The sequence below is a fragment of the Anomaloglossus baeobatrachus genome, chromosome 7, assembly GCF_048569485.1.
Source record: "Anomaloglossus baeobatrachus isolate aAnoBae1 chromosome 7, aAnoBae1.hap1, whole genome shotgun sequence".
In the NCBI taxonomy this organism is placed as follows: Eukaryota; Metazoa; Chordata; class Amphibia; order Anura; family Aromobatidae; genus Anomaloglossus; species Anomaloglossus baeobatrachus.
Window position 1 is genome coordinate 91615080 of NC_134359.1, and position 18398 is coordinate 91633477.

General features: G+C 51.0%; 1 long non-coding RNA gene across 1 annotated transcript in view; it reads left to right on the forward strand.

Moving 5' to 3' along the window:
- Positions 1 to 520: 520 nt before the first annotated feature.
- LOC142245924 (uncharacterized) overlaps positions 521 to 18398 on the forward strand; it is a 37604-nt gene continuing 19726 nt past the window's right edge. Inside the window, exon 1 of the long non-coding RNA XR_012724817.1 lies at positions 521 to 812. This is a non-coding gene — a long non-coding RNA (uncharacterized LOC142245924). The remainder of the gene's footprint in view (positions 813 to 18398) is intronic.

Sequence of the window (18398 nt, forward strand, 5' to 3'; positions counted from 1 at the left end):
GCTGTCCCGACAAGGAGAGGTCGCGGACGGGCGCACGGGGGAACACCGGAGTGTGCTGCCCCCTAGCGCCCTCAAAAGGGGGGAGGTGTGAGGTAAATCCGGAGATATGACGATAAATCATGATATTCAAGTATGTCAGGAAGCCCTCTCCTGGTGTCACCCCCCCTTTCCTTCACACAACTGGTTTAGCAACAAATCCCATGGCCATGTCCTGTGATATGGAAATGAGGTGGTGTGGGAACAATGGACACAGGATGACTCCCTGCCGTCACCCTGTAGTAGGAGCTGCTAGCTAGTTAGCAAGGCTATGGAAATAGCCAGACAGAACGACTCCAGTAAAAAATGGTTCATATCTCGCAAGCCATATTTCCGATAAATATGGCAACCATAAAAATGGTGTCTCCGCATGTGGACGATGCCGGCACCCCCTTTTTATGGGGGCAGGACATTGGGAAATGCCCCAGGCGTGATATCAGCCAATGGGGAACTGGCAGACAGGTCATGAGTCCCCTCGTTCTGTAGCTAAATTCATAACTGTCACAATGAGAGCATTGGCGTCTGCCTACGACGCTCCCAGGCAAAGTTATGGCCAATATCCCCTTTGCTGGATAATTCTGATCCATGCAGGGGGAGTGGCAGTGCTTCCCTGTGAGGTCACTAAGGTAGGAGGGGACCTGGATCTGCCCAGGTTGATAACCCTACTTCGGCCATTTTCCAGCGTTCTTCTGCTCGGGGGCCTGGTTGGGAAAGACCTGTGAGGGAGTTCCTGGAAACCTGGTCTACAGCGCCCCCCTGTGGCCAGACGCAACAAGGTAACTGCTGGAACTGTGTATGCCTGTTTGTAACCCATGCTTTGATTGTAACTGTACTCTGACATATGTATATTCTGTAGATTCCCTATTGTATATATTGTAGTTTCTAGTGTGCTTTAGGCTGATTAAATTATATAATTAATCTTGGGCTGTTCTGTTATCTCGATCTTGAATCCCACGTCTGTGTGTTCGGCTAATAGTTACCGTGAAGCGGTTGGTGGCAGCGAGTTGTGCCAAGGATTATTGTGGGGAGGCCAGTGAGATTCAGGGAGGTTTTATATATTCCGCCCGCGGAGGTCGGGGGAATATATACCTTACTCTCACCGGGGACCCTTCAATAATCGGCATAAGTAGTATAGCGGCCTCCTTGCTTATTGTCGGGCAATTCCATAATTGGCCTGACTATAAGAGGGGCGCTAGAGAGCGCGTCACGTGCTCTGTCTGTCGGTCGGGAGGTATAAAGGAGGGGTGACCCCCACTTGTTACCCCCCGATTGTGACGTACTGGTAGCCAGCGCGGGGGATTTCTGAGTGACCCCCCGGTGGTTTGTGACAGTCCCCAATTCCAGTCATCAAGGGCCGCCAACAGTGCATGTTTTCAGGATTTCCTTAGTATTGCACAGGTGATAATTTAATCACCTGCACAGGTGATGATTCCAAACACCCATGCAATGCTAAGGAAATCCTGAAAACATGCACTGTTGGCGGCCCTCGAGGACTGGAGTTGGGGAACCCTGACATAGATGGACGCTTCTTCACCGCATCTATTTGCCTCCTCTGGTTCTGGTGTCATATAAGGTTTATACTGTATTTCAAAAATCTCCGTTGCACAGTGAAATTCCTATGACAGTATGTGCAGTCAGCGCTCGTATTTACAGGCCCCTCTGCAGCTGCGTAGCCTGGGGGCTCTCATTGTTTTACAGAATGGTAAAAAGTCACAAGTTGGGGGAAAAGTTTTTGTTCTAAGTCATTAATCACATAGTAAACATTCCCTACAAATTATACACCATTAAGGTGATAGTTCTGATGTATGAAAGACTTTGCGATTATAAAAAAAGCATAAGTAAATATTCTTTCAGACCGCGCTGGTGTGAAGCAATGAAGACTTGAATGATACAATTCTTAGTCACGTTAGTAAGAGTCACAAGAAAAAAGAAATTTGTTAATCTGTCAAAATAATTCTGTGCATAAGTTTCATGACTCATAGTGGAGACATAAGGGTTTATAGACAATCTGTCACGGCAGACAGATTTCTCTCAATGTGGATGTCTGCTTGCTGAGTTTTCATTCACAGTGTGCAACATTAGAGAAACAGCCGGGATCTGCAACAGAGAACAGATCCTGACCTAGTAGCAATCACTTCTACAAAGGCCCAGGTTAATTACTTTGCCGTATACCAGGGATTCTGCTGCCTTTGGTTTTTAGTGACTCCCCACAGTCATACCAGATGTTCTTAACATGGAATATGGTCTACAGGGCTGATGGAAGCATGTGCAGTAGTGATGAGCGAGTACTAAAATGCTCGGGAGCTCGAGGCTCGGGCCGAGCATCTCAAAATACTCGTGTACTCGGCCCGAGCACCGAGCCCAATGTTATCCTATGGGAGACCCGAGTATTATTCTGAAATGACCCCCGGCAGCATGTAGAAACCATAAAACTGTAAATTAAAAAAAAACGTGCGTGTGTGTGTAAGCGTGCATATATATATATACATGTGGCGCCCTAGGACCTGGTCGCCACAGCAGCATTGCCCTCCCAAAGGGTTAATGCTGAGCCTGGAGGTAATTGGGAGATCCATTGGCCAGCAGGTTTAACACCCAACACAGTTCTCCCTCCGGCCAGCAGGGGGAGCTCTGAACCTGGAATTCCAGGGAGCCTTCCTCTACCTGACCAGAGGGAGGAAGTGCAGCCAGTCTGTAGGGAGTAGTGGAAGTGAACAGACGCAGAGTGAGCTGTCCTGTGAATCTGGGGCCTAGAGCTGGAGCAGCTTGGCCCAGAGAAGCAGGAATAGCTGAGAGGCAGCAGAGAGACTCAGACATCGGAGTCTGTGGTTGCCAGGGTATAAAATCCGCCCCTGGTAGCCGAGTCCGAAGGGCAGGAGAGCTGCAAGCCCCTGGCCCAGAAACATCCAAGGTACAGCTGCAGCATCAGGGCCCGGTGTGGACTCCAGCGGAGAAGCACCAGAGAGAGGGTCTGCGCAGCCACCTACAGAAAGAAGGGACGTGCCATCGGTCCCAGCAGCAAAGAGGGCCATTGCTGGATTCAGAGAAGCAGGGTCCTATCATCACAAAGCAAAGTACAGGAGTAGGCCTCATACTCAGCTGGCCAGAAAGATCATCCCAAGTACTTCCAGGCCGACCGGATCCCCATCACCACCTGTAACGGTCTCCCAGGACTGGACTGTTCCCAGAGTAAAAGAGGAGAAGGTAAAGAGACTGTTGTTTGTGCCTGGTTCTTTCCTCGCCTGTCGGCCCTGCACCGTGTTAGCCACACAACACCATAGACTTCCACGGGCACCAACTGTATCCCGGGGCATCGCTCCACCTGTGGGGAGCAGTAACATCATAGCTGCCATAACATCACCCCGGAGTTCTCCCATAGCAGCGGCGGCTTAATAGCCGCATACCACAGGTGGCGTCACGAACATTAACTTCAACTCATCAGCCACATATTCAACTTTCACCCACCAGGGCCACGGAGCCGGGCCCAGCCACCACTGACTACCACCGGACTAGTCCGGCCCGGCACCGGGTGTCCCACAGCCCTGGGGTGGGCGAGTCAATTTTGGCGTCACGAACAGGATTTCGTGCCCGGTTCCACCGGGTACTGTGCGCCTGAATAATTGCGCTTTAAAGACTGTATTACTGCGTGTTTCACTGTTTGAAAGCTGCCGCCGCCATTATCCTCACTGAGCGCAGGAAGAAGGGGGGCGTGCCTGACAAAGAGCGCGAAGGGAGCGCGCCATCAGAGCAGAGCGCTGTTAACCCCGCGCGACCCGGAAGGAAATTTGAAAAGTGAACGGAGCCTGGTAAGGTTCACTAAGGGGGAGGAAGATGTCCGACGCAGAGGGAGGGCAGGTGGCTGCCATAGCCCGAGACGCCGCAGCGCCCGCCGAAGCGATCCCTGTCGCCGTCGCCCCATCCCCCGCTGTAGCGCCGGTAATGCCGATCACCATGCCGTACATACCGGGCGCAGAATGGCTGCCGCAGTACTCCGGGGAGTCCCATACCTTGAGCGACTTCAGAGAAAGCCTGCACAGCTTATTCCGGGTGTATCCGCTGACTGAGAGCCAGAAGGTGGGCATATTAATGGGACAGCTAGCCGGCGCAGCCCAGCGTGAAGTGAAGTCCTGGCCTGATACAGATAAAGGGACAGTAACCCAGATACTGGCCAAGCTAAAGAGTACTTTTGACACCCGCACCGCAGCAGAGATAAAGATGAGATTCTTTGGGTGCAAGCAGCGGCCCACCGACAGCATAAGGGACTATGCCTTAAACCTGCAGGAGGCCCTGAAAGCGGTTAAACAAGTGGACCCAGAGAGTGTACGTGAAGAACACAAACTCCTAACTGAGCAGTTCATAGAGGGGCTCCTGTCAGATGCCCACAGGACCCAGCTGCGTATCATGGTCCTGCAGAACCCTGCTCTGGACTTTGCAAAGTTTAAGGACCAGGCCATCCGGGTACTGAGAGAATCTACACCGAATGACCCAGTACCCCTCCGGCCTCTTGCTATCACGTACCCCGGGGTGGTGCCTGCAACACGAGCCACTGCAGGGGCTGAGGCGCAGTCCCTGGATAAGGATCCCACTGCAGAGCTCAGACAGCAGTTCCAGGAGCTGACCAAGACTGTAGCTGCCCTTGCCAAGATAGTGCAGTCCCTACAAGTGACCCCATCGCCTGTAAAAATCGAGTTGGCCTCCAGCCCAGATGACGTCCCATGGATGCGACAGAGGAGGGTTCCGCCGACCCGAGGCAGAGACACAGACCGGTATGATTCAACGGGACAACCGATTTGCCGCCGCTGCAGCCAGGCGGGCCACATTGCACGATACTGTCCTTTAAATGGGCCGAGCCTGGGGCCAGGAGCCGACCCCCAGGTGTAAGGAAGCCCGGCTCAACCCCCAGCCGCAGCAAGTATGTGGGAGGACGACCGGTCCTTCCTATTGTGCTGGATGGGATCCCTTTGAATGCCCTCCTGGATACTGGGTCCCAGGTAACGACCATCCCCTATAAACTGTACAAAAGATATTGGGCTGATTCAGACATTGACCATGGCCCAGATGATGATTTAACAATTGTGGCCAGTAATGGTCAGCCCTTACCTCAAATTGGGTATAAAGAAGTAACCATTAAAGTGGGGCGGGTGGAATTGCCATGTCAGGGGATGATAATTGTAGATATTGATCGCAAAGAATCTGACCCGCTGGTAACCATTGGTACAAATGTGATAGAAAATTGTATTGCCGAAGTGATAATTTTGTTGCAGCAGGCGTCTGAAACTGCCAGCTCCGGGCAGCAGCGTGCCCTACAGAGGGAGATCAGAGCCCTGATGAGGAGGCAGCAGGTGGAGCTGGCCGGAGGAGAAATTGGCAGTGTGAGGGTAAGTGACCCCCTACCCATTGCAATACCCCCAAGAAGTGAAATGTTGATATGGTGTCGGGCAGCAATAGGCCTCAAGGGTCAGGATTACCATGCCTTGGTAGAACCGGTGTATTCAGACAGTAGGCCTGGAGTCCTGATAGCCAGAGGGGTAGCAGACGTCCGCAAGGGGAGAGTGCCCATCCGTGTCCTGAATTGTGGGGAGGAGGAAGCCAAATTGCCCCGGTACGCCACTGTAGCAAAACTGTACACTGTCAGCAACAACACCATCAAAGCAGTGGAACCCTTGATCCCGTCCGACCAGGCGGAAGACAAGGGCTCCAAGGGGCAGCTGGAAGACTGGTGCCAAAACTTACATGTGGGCACCGACTCCACCCCCTCACACCAAAAGAATGGGGTTTACCGGGTGGTACAGGAGTACGAGCGGGTCTTCAGCAAACACCCCCTAGATTTTGGGCAGGTGAAAGGGGTTAAACATCAAATCCCCACGGGTGATCATCCTCCCGTTAAAGAGAGATACCGCCCTGTACCCCCCCGCACAGTATCAGCGTGCCAAAGAAATGTTACGGGAAATGAAGGAGGCTGGGGTTATCAGAGATAGTTGTAGCCCCTGGGCAGCTCCACTAGTGCTCGTAAAGAAAAAGGATGGTACAATGAGAATGTGTGTAGATTACAGGCAAATTAACCGCATTACACATAAAGATGCTTATCCCCTACCCAGAATAGAGGAGTCACTAACAGCCTTAAAGTCAGCTAACTATTTCTCCACCTTGGATCTCACCAGTGGGTATTGGCAGGTTCCCGTGGCAGAGGCGGACAAGGAGAAGACTGCATTCACGACGCCGATGGGCCTCTGCGAGTTCAACTGCATGCCATTCGGGCTCTGCAACGCCCCAGGGACATTCCAACGGTTGATGGAGTGCTGCTTGGGCCACCACAACTTCGAAACCGTGCTGTTGTACCTGGATGACGTCATAGTCTACTCCAAGACTTATGAAGACCACCTGAAGCACTTAGCAGAAGTGTTCGAGTCTTTGTCAAAATATGGCCTGAAGATCAAGCCGTCCAAATGTCACCTCTTGAAGCCAAAGGTACAGTACCTGGGTCATGTGGTCAGCGCAGAAGGTGTGGCACCAGATCCGGAGAAAGTCACCGTAATCAAGGACTGGCCAAGACCCACCACGGTAAAGGAGGTGCGGCAGTTCCTTGGGCTGGTGGGCTACTACCGAAGGTTCATTGATGGTTTCACCAAGATAGCAGCGCCCCTTCAAGATCTCCTGGTGGGCCAGCCAAAGCAGGCTAAGAAGCAGAGCCCTCCATTTGAATGGAGCAGCCAACTAGAAACCTCCTTTGTCCAGCTGAAAGGGGCTCTCACGGGAGAAGAAATTCTGGCCTACCCTGACTATAGCCAGCCGTTTGTACTGTATACAGACGCCAGCAACGTGGGCCTGGGAGCCGTTTTGTCCCAGGTGCAGGGAGGCAGGGAGAAGGTGATAGCGTACGCCAGTAGGAAGCTTCGGCCCACAGAAAGGAATCCAGAAAATTACAGTTCCTTCAAGCTGGAGTTCCTCGCTATTGTTTGGGCAGTGACTGAACGCTTCAAACACTATCTGGCGTCGGCCAAGTTCACCATCTTCACGGACAACAATCCGTTGACACACCTGGCAACAGCCAAGTTAGGGGCGTTGGAACAGCGATGGATGGCCCGGCTGTCTAACTTTGACTTTACCATCAAGTACCGGGCTGGCAAGAAGAATAACAATGCTGATGCGCTGTCCAGAATGCCTCACTTACCCGAATCTGGAGAAGACCTGGATGAACTCGAAGAGATAGAGTTACCGGCTTTCCATCATCAGGGCGTTTCCCAGTGTGAGCATGCTGTGGGAGTGAAGCGCTCGAGCCAACACGAGGTCCCGGTTAACCCATTACTCCACCATAATTGGGAAGAGACACAGAACGGTGACCCGGCGGTGCGATTGGTCAAAGAAAAGCTAGCACAAGCTGAGACTCATCTTGGTCCAGATGCTCCAGAAGAAGCCCAGCAGTTGTGGAAAGAGAGGGGACGACTGTTCACCTACCAAGGCAAGCTCTGCAAGAGACACGTCAACTGGCGAACAAATGAACTTGTCTGGCAGATCGTGGTTCCGCAGAGGGATGCTCCAATGGTCCTAGCAGCTTATCATGATAACGCAGGCCACTTTGGGTGGAAGAAGTTGGAGGCCCTACTCCGTGATCGGTTCTATTGGGTGCACATGAGAAAGGTGATCGAGAAGTGGTGCCGAGACTGTGGCCCGTGTAACCTGAGGCGGAAGGATGATGCCAGCCAAAGGTCTCCCCTACAGCCAATTGTTACGAAGCAGCCCCTGGAGTTGGTGGCCCTGGACCACGTGAAGTTAACACCAAGCCGGTCAGGCTATGTGTACGCCCTCACAATTGTGGACCATTACTCTCGTTTCCTGGTAGTAGTGCCTGTGAAGGACCAGACAGCCAGAACAGCAGCTAAAGCGTTCCAGGCATCCTTTTGCCGGCCTCACGGTTATCCGGAAAGGGTACTGACCGATCAAGGTCCTGCGTTCGAGGCGGAGGTGTTCCAAGAGTTTTGTAACATGTACGGTTGTAAGAAAATCAGAACAACACCGTACCACCCCCAAACCAATGGACTGTGCGAGAAAATGAACCATGTGGTTATTGATATGCTGAAGACTCTACCTCTGGAAGAAAGGAACCAATGGCCAGAGAAGCTGCCAGATCTGGTCGACCTGTACAACCATATCCCAGTAAATTCGACCAACTGCAGCCCCGCTTACCTGATGCGAGCCAGACCTGGCAGGTTGCCTGTAGACTTTGAGATGGGGACTGTGTCGCCTGAGGCGGTTCAAGAAATAGAGGATTGGGATACAGAACGGCAGCAGCAGTACCGTAAGGTCCAGGAATGCGTAGAGAGGAGCCTGTCTCAAGCCAGAACAAGACAAGAGCAGCAGTACAATCAAACGGCCCCAGCAACTCCCTTAGCACCTGGAGAACAAGTCCTCAAGAAGAAGCGGAGGACGCATAAATTGGATGATCAGTGGGAGAACGAGCCCTACACCATTATCCCCTCCAACTTTGACAACAGTAAGGTGTGCCTCATAAGCAAGGACGAAGGCAAGACTTGTCAAGCAATATCCAGAGACCGCCTGAAGACGTGCCCTGAGCGATGCAAAGTTCAAAGGGAAGTGGAGGAAGTTCGAGAAGAAGGGGAAGAGATGATACAAACGATCCTCGGCAAATTCCCCAAGACTTGGACCCGCATAAATGGTGCCGTAGTGGTACCGGTCCTGACGTTCCCACAGTTGGTCGAGCCAGAAACAGAACAGGTTCCGGATCCACCCAAAGAACCGTCCGCCCCGACATGCGGTGACACGCCAGCAGTGGAACAGGAGGATCAACCCCCTGTCAGTGGTGAACCTGTCATACCCTTGGCGACTCCTAGACCACATAGGCAATCATCATGCATACCTATTGGGGTTAGGCCTACCGGTAGTGCTGAGATAGGAGACACACTAAGTAGTCAGGGACAAACACCAGAGCTACGCAGGTCTCAACGCAGCACTCGGGGACAACCCCCTCTAAGGTATAGGGAATCAACTATATAAAGAAAGAGTATTTATTAGAATGTAAATAGTTATGTGAAAAGTCTGTAATGTCGTGTACAAAATGTTTTTTTTTGTGATTGCGAAACTGGACAATTGGGCCACTGGACTATGGGTGGCCAACACCTAAATTGTTTATAGTTAGCACCAGTGTGCTCAACACCCCTGAAGAAAAACCCGTCCGGCGTGCATAGAGTGGGGTCATCAATGCTCTGACGCACGCCCAGAGCCTACGTTGGGGGTTTGATCGCGGCGGGTCCCCCATGGAGCAGTGTAATGGACACCCGGCAGGGAGCCACACTGGACTCTTATAGTACTGTTTGAAGTTGTAACGTTAAAAATAATGTGCCTCCCATATTGGGATGAAATGTATGACATGTTATGTTTTGTTTCCACAGTCCGGGAGTACTGAATTTAACTAAGGGGGAGTGTGGCGCCCTAGGACCTGGTCGCCACAGCAGCATTGCCCTCCCAAAGGGTTAATGCTGAGCCTGGAGGTAATTGGGAGATCCATTGGCCAGCAGGTTTAACACCCAACACAGTTCTCCCTCCGGCCAGCAGGGGGAGCTCTGAACCTGGAATTCCAGGGAGCCTTCCTCTACCTGACCAGAGGGAGGAAGTGCAGCCAGTCTGTAGGGAGTAGTGGAAGTGAACAGACGCAGAGTGAGCTGTCCTGTGAATCTGGGGCCTAGAGCTGGAGCAGCTTGGCCCAGAGAAGCAGGAATAGCTGAGAGGCAGCAGAGAGACTCAGACATCGGAGTCTGTGGTTGCCAGGGTATAAAATCCGCCCCTGGTAGCCGAGTCCGAAGGGCAGGAGAGCTGCAAGCCCCTGGCCCAGAAACATCCAAGGTACAGCTGCAGCATCAGGGCCCGGTGTGGACTCCAGCGGAGAAGCACCAGAGAGAGGGTCTGCGCAGCCACCTACAGAAAGAAGGGACATGCCATCGGTCCCAGCAGCAAAGAGGGCCATTGCTGGATTCAGAGAAGCAGGGTCCTATCATCACAAAGCAAAGTACAGGAGTAGGCCTCATACTCAGCTGGCCAGAAAGATCATCCCAAGTACTTCCAGGCCGACCGGATCCCCATCACCACCTGTAACGGTCTCCCAGGACTGGACTGTTCCCAGAGTAAAAGAGGAGAAGGTAAAGAGACTGTTGTTTGTGCCTGGTTCTTTCCTCGCCTGTCGGCCCTGCACCGTGTTAGCCACACAACACCATAGACTTCCACGGGCACCAACTGTATCCCGGGGCATCGCTCCACCTGTGGGGAGCAGTAACATCATAGCTGCCATAACATCACCCCGGAGTTCTCCCATAGCAGCGGCGGCTTAATAGCCGCATACCACAGGTGGCGTCACGAACATTAACTTCAACTCATCAGCCACATATTCAACTGACACCCACCAGGGCCACGGAGCCGGGCCCAGCCACCACTGACTACCACCGGACTAGTCCGGCCCGGCACCGGGTGTCCCACAGCCCTGGGGTGGGCGAGTCATACACGCGGAGTGGAGTGCGGGAGGGGCCGTAGCCGAGCGGGGAAGTGTCGGGCTAAAGGCACGGTCACGCTGTGCGGGCTGGCCAATCACTGCAATTCCACAACAGGGCTGTGGCATTGCAGTGGTTTGCCAGCCAATCCCTGCATAAGGGATGGCTGTAAAAAGAGCGCCAACATGAAGACCACGAGTACAGCACGAGTATCGCGAGATTACTCGTTCCCCGCCGAGTAGCCCGAGTACATTGATACTCGTGCGAGTACCGAGTAGTAACAAGCATACTCGCTCATCACTAATGTGCAGTCATTAAATGTCAGAATTGGCATTTATGACTTTTGTTTACTATGAATTGGAAATGTGAAATATGAAACACATACAGAATTGTGCAAAATGTTTAGATAATGCTTTCATAAAAGAAGTGTTATGGCTTTATATTTATCAATTAACAAAAAAGCAAAGTGAATTAACAAAAGAGAAATCTAAATCGAATCAATATTTGGTGTAACTATTCTTTTGACTTAAAAGCAGTATCAGTTTTTCTAGGTATGTGATGCCCTGGCCTATCAAGTCGTCACAGGGTATTGTGCAATCTGCCCTTCTGTGCAATATCCATCTCCTCCTTGGTTATGGGTCCCCAACCAATGGTGTTGCCAACAGCAGCTAATTAAAATCCTAGGAACACTCTGCACCACACCCACCAGACACACCAGTGGATGGCCTGAGTGGAATAGGGTCACCCACTTGGGGGGTTGGTTAGGGGGAGGTCAGGAGTGTCAGGAGTCAGAGAGAGAGAGTCGCAGTCAGTGTGAGGAAGTGAGAGGAGGTCAGGAGCTGGGCTCCTCGGAAGTAACTAGGTAGCTGACGGTTTCCTAGGCCTAGTAGGAGCTGGACGCCCGGTCGCAGGGGATCGTGACAAGGGGCACGGAACTGTCGAGGAGGAAAGCCGGCGGCCTTGTACCATCACCGGGCTGGGACCAGGAAACGACGGGGTATGTGGACCCTAGGTCAGGGAGTAGCTTCAGGCAACCTGATAATTGACTCGACGAGAACGGAGCCTTCAAGATCCGTTCTCCACCAGCTCCATATCAGGGTAATAGCGCAACGAGGGGGATTGCACTTTCCACTAAAACGGTCCAGGAAATCCCAGGTGTGAACCCTGAGAGCAAGCTCCCTCGGTTAGCCATACTGGGGAGTGGGACCCGACTAGTTTCAAGCTAAAGGGGCCAACTAGCAAGAGAACAAGGTGACAAGGGAAAAGTCACAGATCAGCAGGCAACACCAGCGGGAACGGGACCCAAACGTGCTCCCCTTAGCGGCAGCGGTGTCCAATACTTTGGTTTACCAAGTTGTCGGTGTCAGCTTTATGGACTGAGTGAGTACACAAGTGACCCTTACATCCCCAATGGCACGTCCCCCTCACCATCACCGAGTCCCGGGGCATTCCCCCTACCCGTGGAGGAGTTAAACACCCAGCTGCACACTCCAACGCCGCCGGGTACTCCCAACTGCAGCGGTGGTACTCCACCTTACCACACACCACGGGTGGCATCACGAACTTTAAAGACACAATCCCCTGTAAATACCCCCTTCTTATTTGAGTGGCCGCATGACCCCGACCCCCGGGTCCGACGCCCCTCAAGCCATCGCGGATCCAGATCCGAGCAGCCCGGCTGCTGACGCGGGGGCGACACAGGAACACTTGTCACTTGCACACAGTTTTTGAAGGAAGTCAACAGGGAAGTTGTTCAAAACATCTTGGAGAACTAACCGCAGATCTGTATATGTAGGATTGTGCAAATCCTTTGGTCTCTTCATGTAATCCCAGAAAGACTCAATGATGATGAGATCAGAGCTCTGTGGGCACGATATTATTATTATTTATTATTATAGCTCCATTTATTCCATGGCGCTTTACAAGTGAAAAGAATATACATAAAACAAGTACAAAAACAGACTGGTACAGGAGGAGAGAGGACCCTGCACGCGATGGCTCAGTCCATAGGGGATGGATGAGGGTACAGTAGGTGAGGGCAGAGCTGGTTGCAGAGTGGTGTACTGGTCTGAGAATTATTGTAGATTGTAGACTTGTCAGAAGAGGTGGGTCTTCAGGTTCCTTTTGAAGCTTTCCATGGTAGGTGATAGTCTGAGATGCTGGGGTAGAGCATTCCAGAGTATGGGGGATGCACGGGAGAAATCTTGTATGCGATTGTGGGAAGAGGAGATAAACGGGGAGGAGAAAAGGAGATCTTATGAGGAACTGAGGTTTTGTGCAGGTAGGTATCGGGAGACTAGGTCACAGATGTAGGGAGGAGACAGGTTGTGGATGGCTGTGTATGTCATGGTTAGTGTTTTGAACTAGAGCCTTTGGGCAGTGGGAAGTCAGTGAAGGGATTGGCAGAGAGGAGAGGTCGGGGAATAGTGAGGGGAGAGTTGGATTAATCAGGTCGCAGAGTTTAGGATAGAATGGAGGGGTGCAAGAGTGTTGGAAGGAAGGTCACAGAGCAGGAGGTTGCAGTAGTTACTTCGTTCTTCTTGATACTGAAACTCATTCTTAATGACATTGGCTGTATAGTTGGGGTCATTGTCCTGACGCAGAATAAATTTGGAGCCAAAGAGATGCCCCCCTAATGGTACTGCATGATTGATAAGTATCTACTTGTATTTCTTAGCATTGAGAATAGCAAGAAATGGTTAACATTGATGACAGTAGTCAGCAAAGGAAATTTAGTGGAGCAGAAAGACACATCATGTTCACTACACTTCAAAATCATGTGTCATCAGCTCAGAACTAGCAGCAGCCAGTTGGACCACCTTATTCCCATTTACTGTTCAGAGAATACTGCCCAAAGTAGTCTATATGGAAGAATTGGGCCATAAAGCCATACAATTGACATGGAACAAGGCCAAGGTGCTCAACTATGAACATTCACATAGGAACTGGAGTGCAGAATAATGGTAGCAGGTGCTCTGGACTGATGAGTCAAAAGTTTAATTAACTCTGAGAATGCAGAATTTTTGCTGAGGGCATGAAGAGAGATACAAAAAGTAGTGTCTTCAGCAACAATGAAGCATGGTAGAAGATTCTTGCATGTTGAGGATGCATTTCAGAAAATGGAGATAGGGATTTGGTCAAGATTAATTGTGTATTGAATTAAGAGAAATACAGGCCACACATGCTTTTCACTTTAGCAAAAGCAACATACAGCCTGGCATTAGTGTTGAAAAATGGTTTTTGGAGCACTTTGGAAAAATGGCCGTACCTTTCATTTCACGATTGGAAAGTGAATCTCTTCCAGCTATGAGTCTCGTTTTTGTCTTTGACACAATAGTAGCTGGACAATATCGTTAGTCCCCGTCACACATACTTACCTGCCTAGCGACGTCGCTGTTGCCGGCAAACCGCCTCCTTTCTAAGGGGGCGGTTCGTTCGGTGTCACAGCGGCGTCACTAAGTGGCCGCCCAATAGAAGTGGACGGGCGGAGATGAGAGTCCCGAACATTCCGCCCACCTCTTCCTTCCTCATTGCGGGCGGGCGCAGGTAAGGTGATGCTCCTCGTTACTGCGGTGTCCCACGTAGCGATGTGTGCTGCCGCAGGAACGACGAACAACCTGCATCCTGCAACAGCAACGATAATCGGGAAAGGAACGGCGCGTCAACGATCAACGATTAGGTAAGTAATTTTGATCGTTAACGGTCGTTCGTGCGTTTCACACGCAACGACGTCACTAACGAGGCCGGATGTGCGTCACGAATTCCATGACCCCCAATGACATCTCATTAGCGATGTCGTTGCGTGTAAAGCGGCCTTTAGGGGATGTATTTCTAAGCATGAAGCTAATACCTAACACTGAATATATCGATATGTTTTGAAAATCTTGCGACGGAGCAGAAGTCCTGCGACTTCTGCTCTGATCGCCAGATGACGCCATGTTCCCACCATGGATTGTGCTGGTGATGGGAGAGGAGTCGGTGCCTGTGGTTCTGCGGAGCACAGTGTCACGTCCCCACCGGAGTCCACTCCTGCGACTTCTGCTCCGATCGCCAGACGACGCCATGTTCCCACCATGGATAGTGGTAGTGATGGGAGAGGAGTCGGTGCCCGTGGATCTGCGGAGCACAGGCTCCGCTCATCCACTAGGCTGAGTTTCCCTGGAACCTGCAGTACCACTGGCTGACTGTAGGTGGCGTGCGTGTCTCCCGGCTGAAGTGGCCAACATTCACCTGCAGCCTATGGGAAGACACCACACCCTTCTTATTCCCTCTCCTGTCACATGATCACTGCCAGTGATAGTTCTGTTCTCCTGGCTCATGTGCTGTTTGTATTGTATTGTGATTCCTGTGCGCTGACCTTGCTTGTGTTTGACTACCCTCCTGCCTGTCGTTTTTGTACCTTGCTGCCAGTTCCGGATTTGACCCCTGCTTTGTCTCCTTACTACGCCCTTGCCTGCCGATTCTGTTCCTGTTTTGCATCTCCTGGATTTTGACCCTGCCTGACCACCACGGACTACAGTCTACCACAGGTAGCGATCTCTGAGGCTCTGTGTAATTCCAAATCCCTGTACAGGGGTTAAAGGGTTGCAGAGTTCTTGGGGTCCTGCTTTGTGAGCGGCTTTTCACTAGATTCCCCTTACAGCCAGTCTGAGTCTGTGGCTCCTATCAGGCATTACAATTACATGAAGAGCCCAAAGGATTTGCATAATCCTACATCCACATAAGTTAGTGCGGTTAGTTCTCCAAAATGTTTAGAGCAACCTCCCTGCTATGTCCCTTCAAAAACTGTGCAAGCGTATCTAGGAGAACTAAGGCTTTAATGTCAATGTCATGCCTCAGATTTGATTCGGCGGGCTCCTGTGCTGTGGTCTGTTTGCCTCTCCGCTGAGCTCACACTCAGTTTCAGTTGCTGTCCTTGTTCTGAACACTTTGTCTTTGTGTGGACACTTTGTGTGTTCATTGCCTTTCTGCGAACATGTGTTTCCTATGCTGTAATTTAGTCTACCCTATCACCCGGCGGTTGTAATTTTGATCGTTAACGGTCGTTCGTGCGTTTCACACGCAATAACGTCACCAACGAGGCCAGATGTGCGTCACGAATTCCATGACCCCCAATGATATCTCATTAGCGATGTCGTTGCGTGTAAAGCGGCCTTAAGGGGATGTATTTCTAAGCATGAAGCTAATACCTAACACTGAATATATCGATATGTTTTAAAAATCTTGTTTCCACTTTTTGATGATCTGCCTAACATTAACATGTCCATGTCTGTGCTTAAAATTTATTCTGTATCAGAAAAACAATCCTAAATATACACCCAATGTCATTAAGAATTATCCTAAATGAGTGTAGCTGGGTCCCATTGGCTGCTGCTAGTTCTGAGCTGATGACAAAGATGGACATCTTCTGATTTTGAGGGGAAGTGAGCATCATATGACTTCAATAGTGATGAGCGATCCCGAACTGTGAAGTTTGGCATTCGTACCTAACACATAATGATCGTGTACACGATCCTGAACACAAGCTTTTCTGGGAAGCTCGTGTTATAGTTCGGGTCCAGAAAAAAAAAGCACATTATTAAAAAAGTTATGAACATACTTACAGGTCACACAACACGTCCTGCAGACTCTGTTTCCTGGCCGCTTCTGCTTCCGCATTCAATCATTGCTGTGGCCCCCGGTAAGCACCACTGCCTAAATGACCTTCCAAGACGTCATAGCCATGTGATCAGTTTCGTGTGAATGTTGTACAGATATTGGCTTACAGACTGGTTACATGACTATGACGTCATCAAAGGTCCTGTTAACTGAACTTTGACTGTCACTATGCAAGTGTCGCATTGGCATCACCCCACACGGACTGACACTCTCCGGACACGAGCGCCTCAGCTGCATGGAATACATGCAGCCGTCCGCTCCTGTCACGAGAGTGTGCGGCCATACCGGGTGATGTCGATGTGACACTCGCACAGTGACAGTCAAAGGTCAGTTAACAGGACCTCCGATGATGTCATAGTCATATGACCAGTCTGTAAGCCAATGTCTGTACAACATTCACACCAGACTGGTCACATGGCTATGACGTCATGGAAGGTCCTTTAAGCAGTGGTGTTTACCGGGGGGGGGCATAGCATAACAGCGGCCGGGAGATAAAGTCTGCAGGACGCGTCGCGGGACCTGTAAGTATAATGACAATGTTTATTATTAACTATATTCTTTATTTTACACCCCCCCGCCCCATTCCATAACTGTAAAGCCTGAGTTTGGTGTTCGGATGCAAGTTCGAGTTATCTCGATCCCAAACTCGATCTTTAAAAAACGTTCAGGAGAGGCTCCTGATCCCGAACATCGGGGGGATCGCCCATCACTAGTCTTTAATCTGCTCCACTGAATATCTTGCTGTTCTCAATGCTGCGAAATGTAGGCAGATACTTATCCATCATGCAATACCATCAGGGAGGTGAGTGAATGTACGTATTCGGCAGCGGAACAACGATCCCAAACATACAGCTAATGTCATTAACACTAGAAGTGCCAGAAATTGCGAGCTCCCCCCTAAAGTTCTGAAAGAGGGTCAAATGACCCTTAAGGCCTCGTCACACTAAGCAACATCGCTAGCAACATCACTGCTGAGGCACGACTTTTGTGACGTAGCGGCGATGTTGCTAGTGATGTCGCTGTGTGTGACATCCAGCAACATCCTGGCCCCTGCTGTGAGGTCGCTGGTTGTTGCTGAATGTCCTGGACCATTTTTTAGTTGTTGCTCTCCCGCTGTGAAGCACACATCGCTGTGTGTGACAGCGAGAGAGCAACAACTGAATGTGCAGGCAGCAGGAGCCGGCTTCTGCGGACGCTGGTAACCATGGTAAACATTGGGTAACCAAGAAGCCCTTACCTTGGTTACCCGATATTTACCTTCGTTACCAGCGTCCGCTGCTCTCACGCTGTCAGTGCCGGCTCCCTGCTCTCTGCACACGTAGTTGGAGTACACATCGGGTAATTAACCCGATGTGTACTGTGGCTAGGTGTGCAGGGAGCCAGCGCTAAGCGGTGTGCGCTGGCAACCAAGGTAAATATCTGGTTGGTTACCCCATGTTTACCTTAGTTACCAAGCGCAGCATCGCTTCCATGCGTCGCTGCTGGCTGGGGGCTGGTCACTGGTTGCTGGTGAGATCTGCCTGTGTGACAGCTCACCAGCAACCTGTGTAGCGACGCTCCAGCGATCCATGTCAGGTCAGGTTGCTGCTGGGATTGCTGGAGCGTCACTTAAGCTGGGTTTACACACTGCAACATCTCAAACGACATCGCTGTAACGTCACCGGTTTTGTGACGCAATAGCGATGTTGTTTGCGATGTTGCAGTGTGTGAAACCTATCAGCGACCCGGCCCCTGCTGTGAAGTTGTAATCGTTACAAATCGTTCAGGACCATTCCTAGGTCCTTTGTTTCCCGCTGTGCAGCAAGCATCGCTGGAAAGTTTCAGTGTGTGAAAGACTTTGCAGCGACTTTGTTAGCAACTTCCCTTTCAAAAGGCTGCTTATCAACGTCCCCAACAACCAGCTAGGTCGCTCTGCAGGTCCGGATCGCTGTTGCGTTGTTGGCCAGGTTTGCCTGTTTGACTGCTCACCAGCGACTTAGCAGAGACTTAGGGAGGTCGCTGTTACGTCACAAAACCGGTGACGTTACAGCGATGTCCTTTGCGATGTTGCAGTGTGTAAACCCAGCTTTAGTGTGACGGTACCTTTAGTCCAAACTGACAACTCTGATGGCTCCAATTAGCATCCTTTCATTTGTAAATGCCATTGCTTGAGGAATCTGCAGGGGGCAATTGATCCACCTCAACAAAGGTCTTGTAAGAGAGTGTAAACAA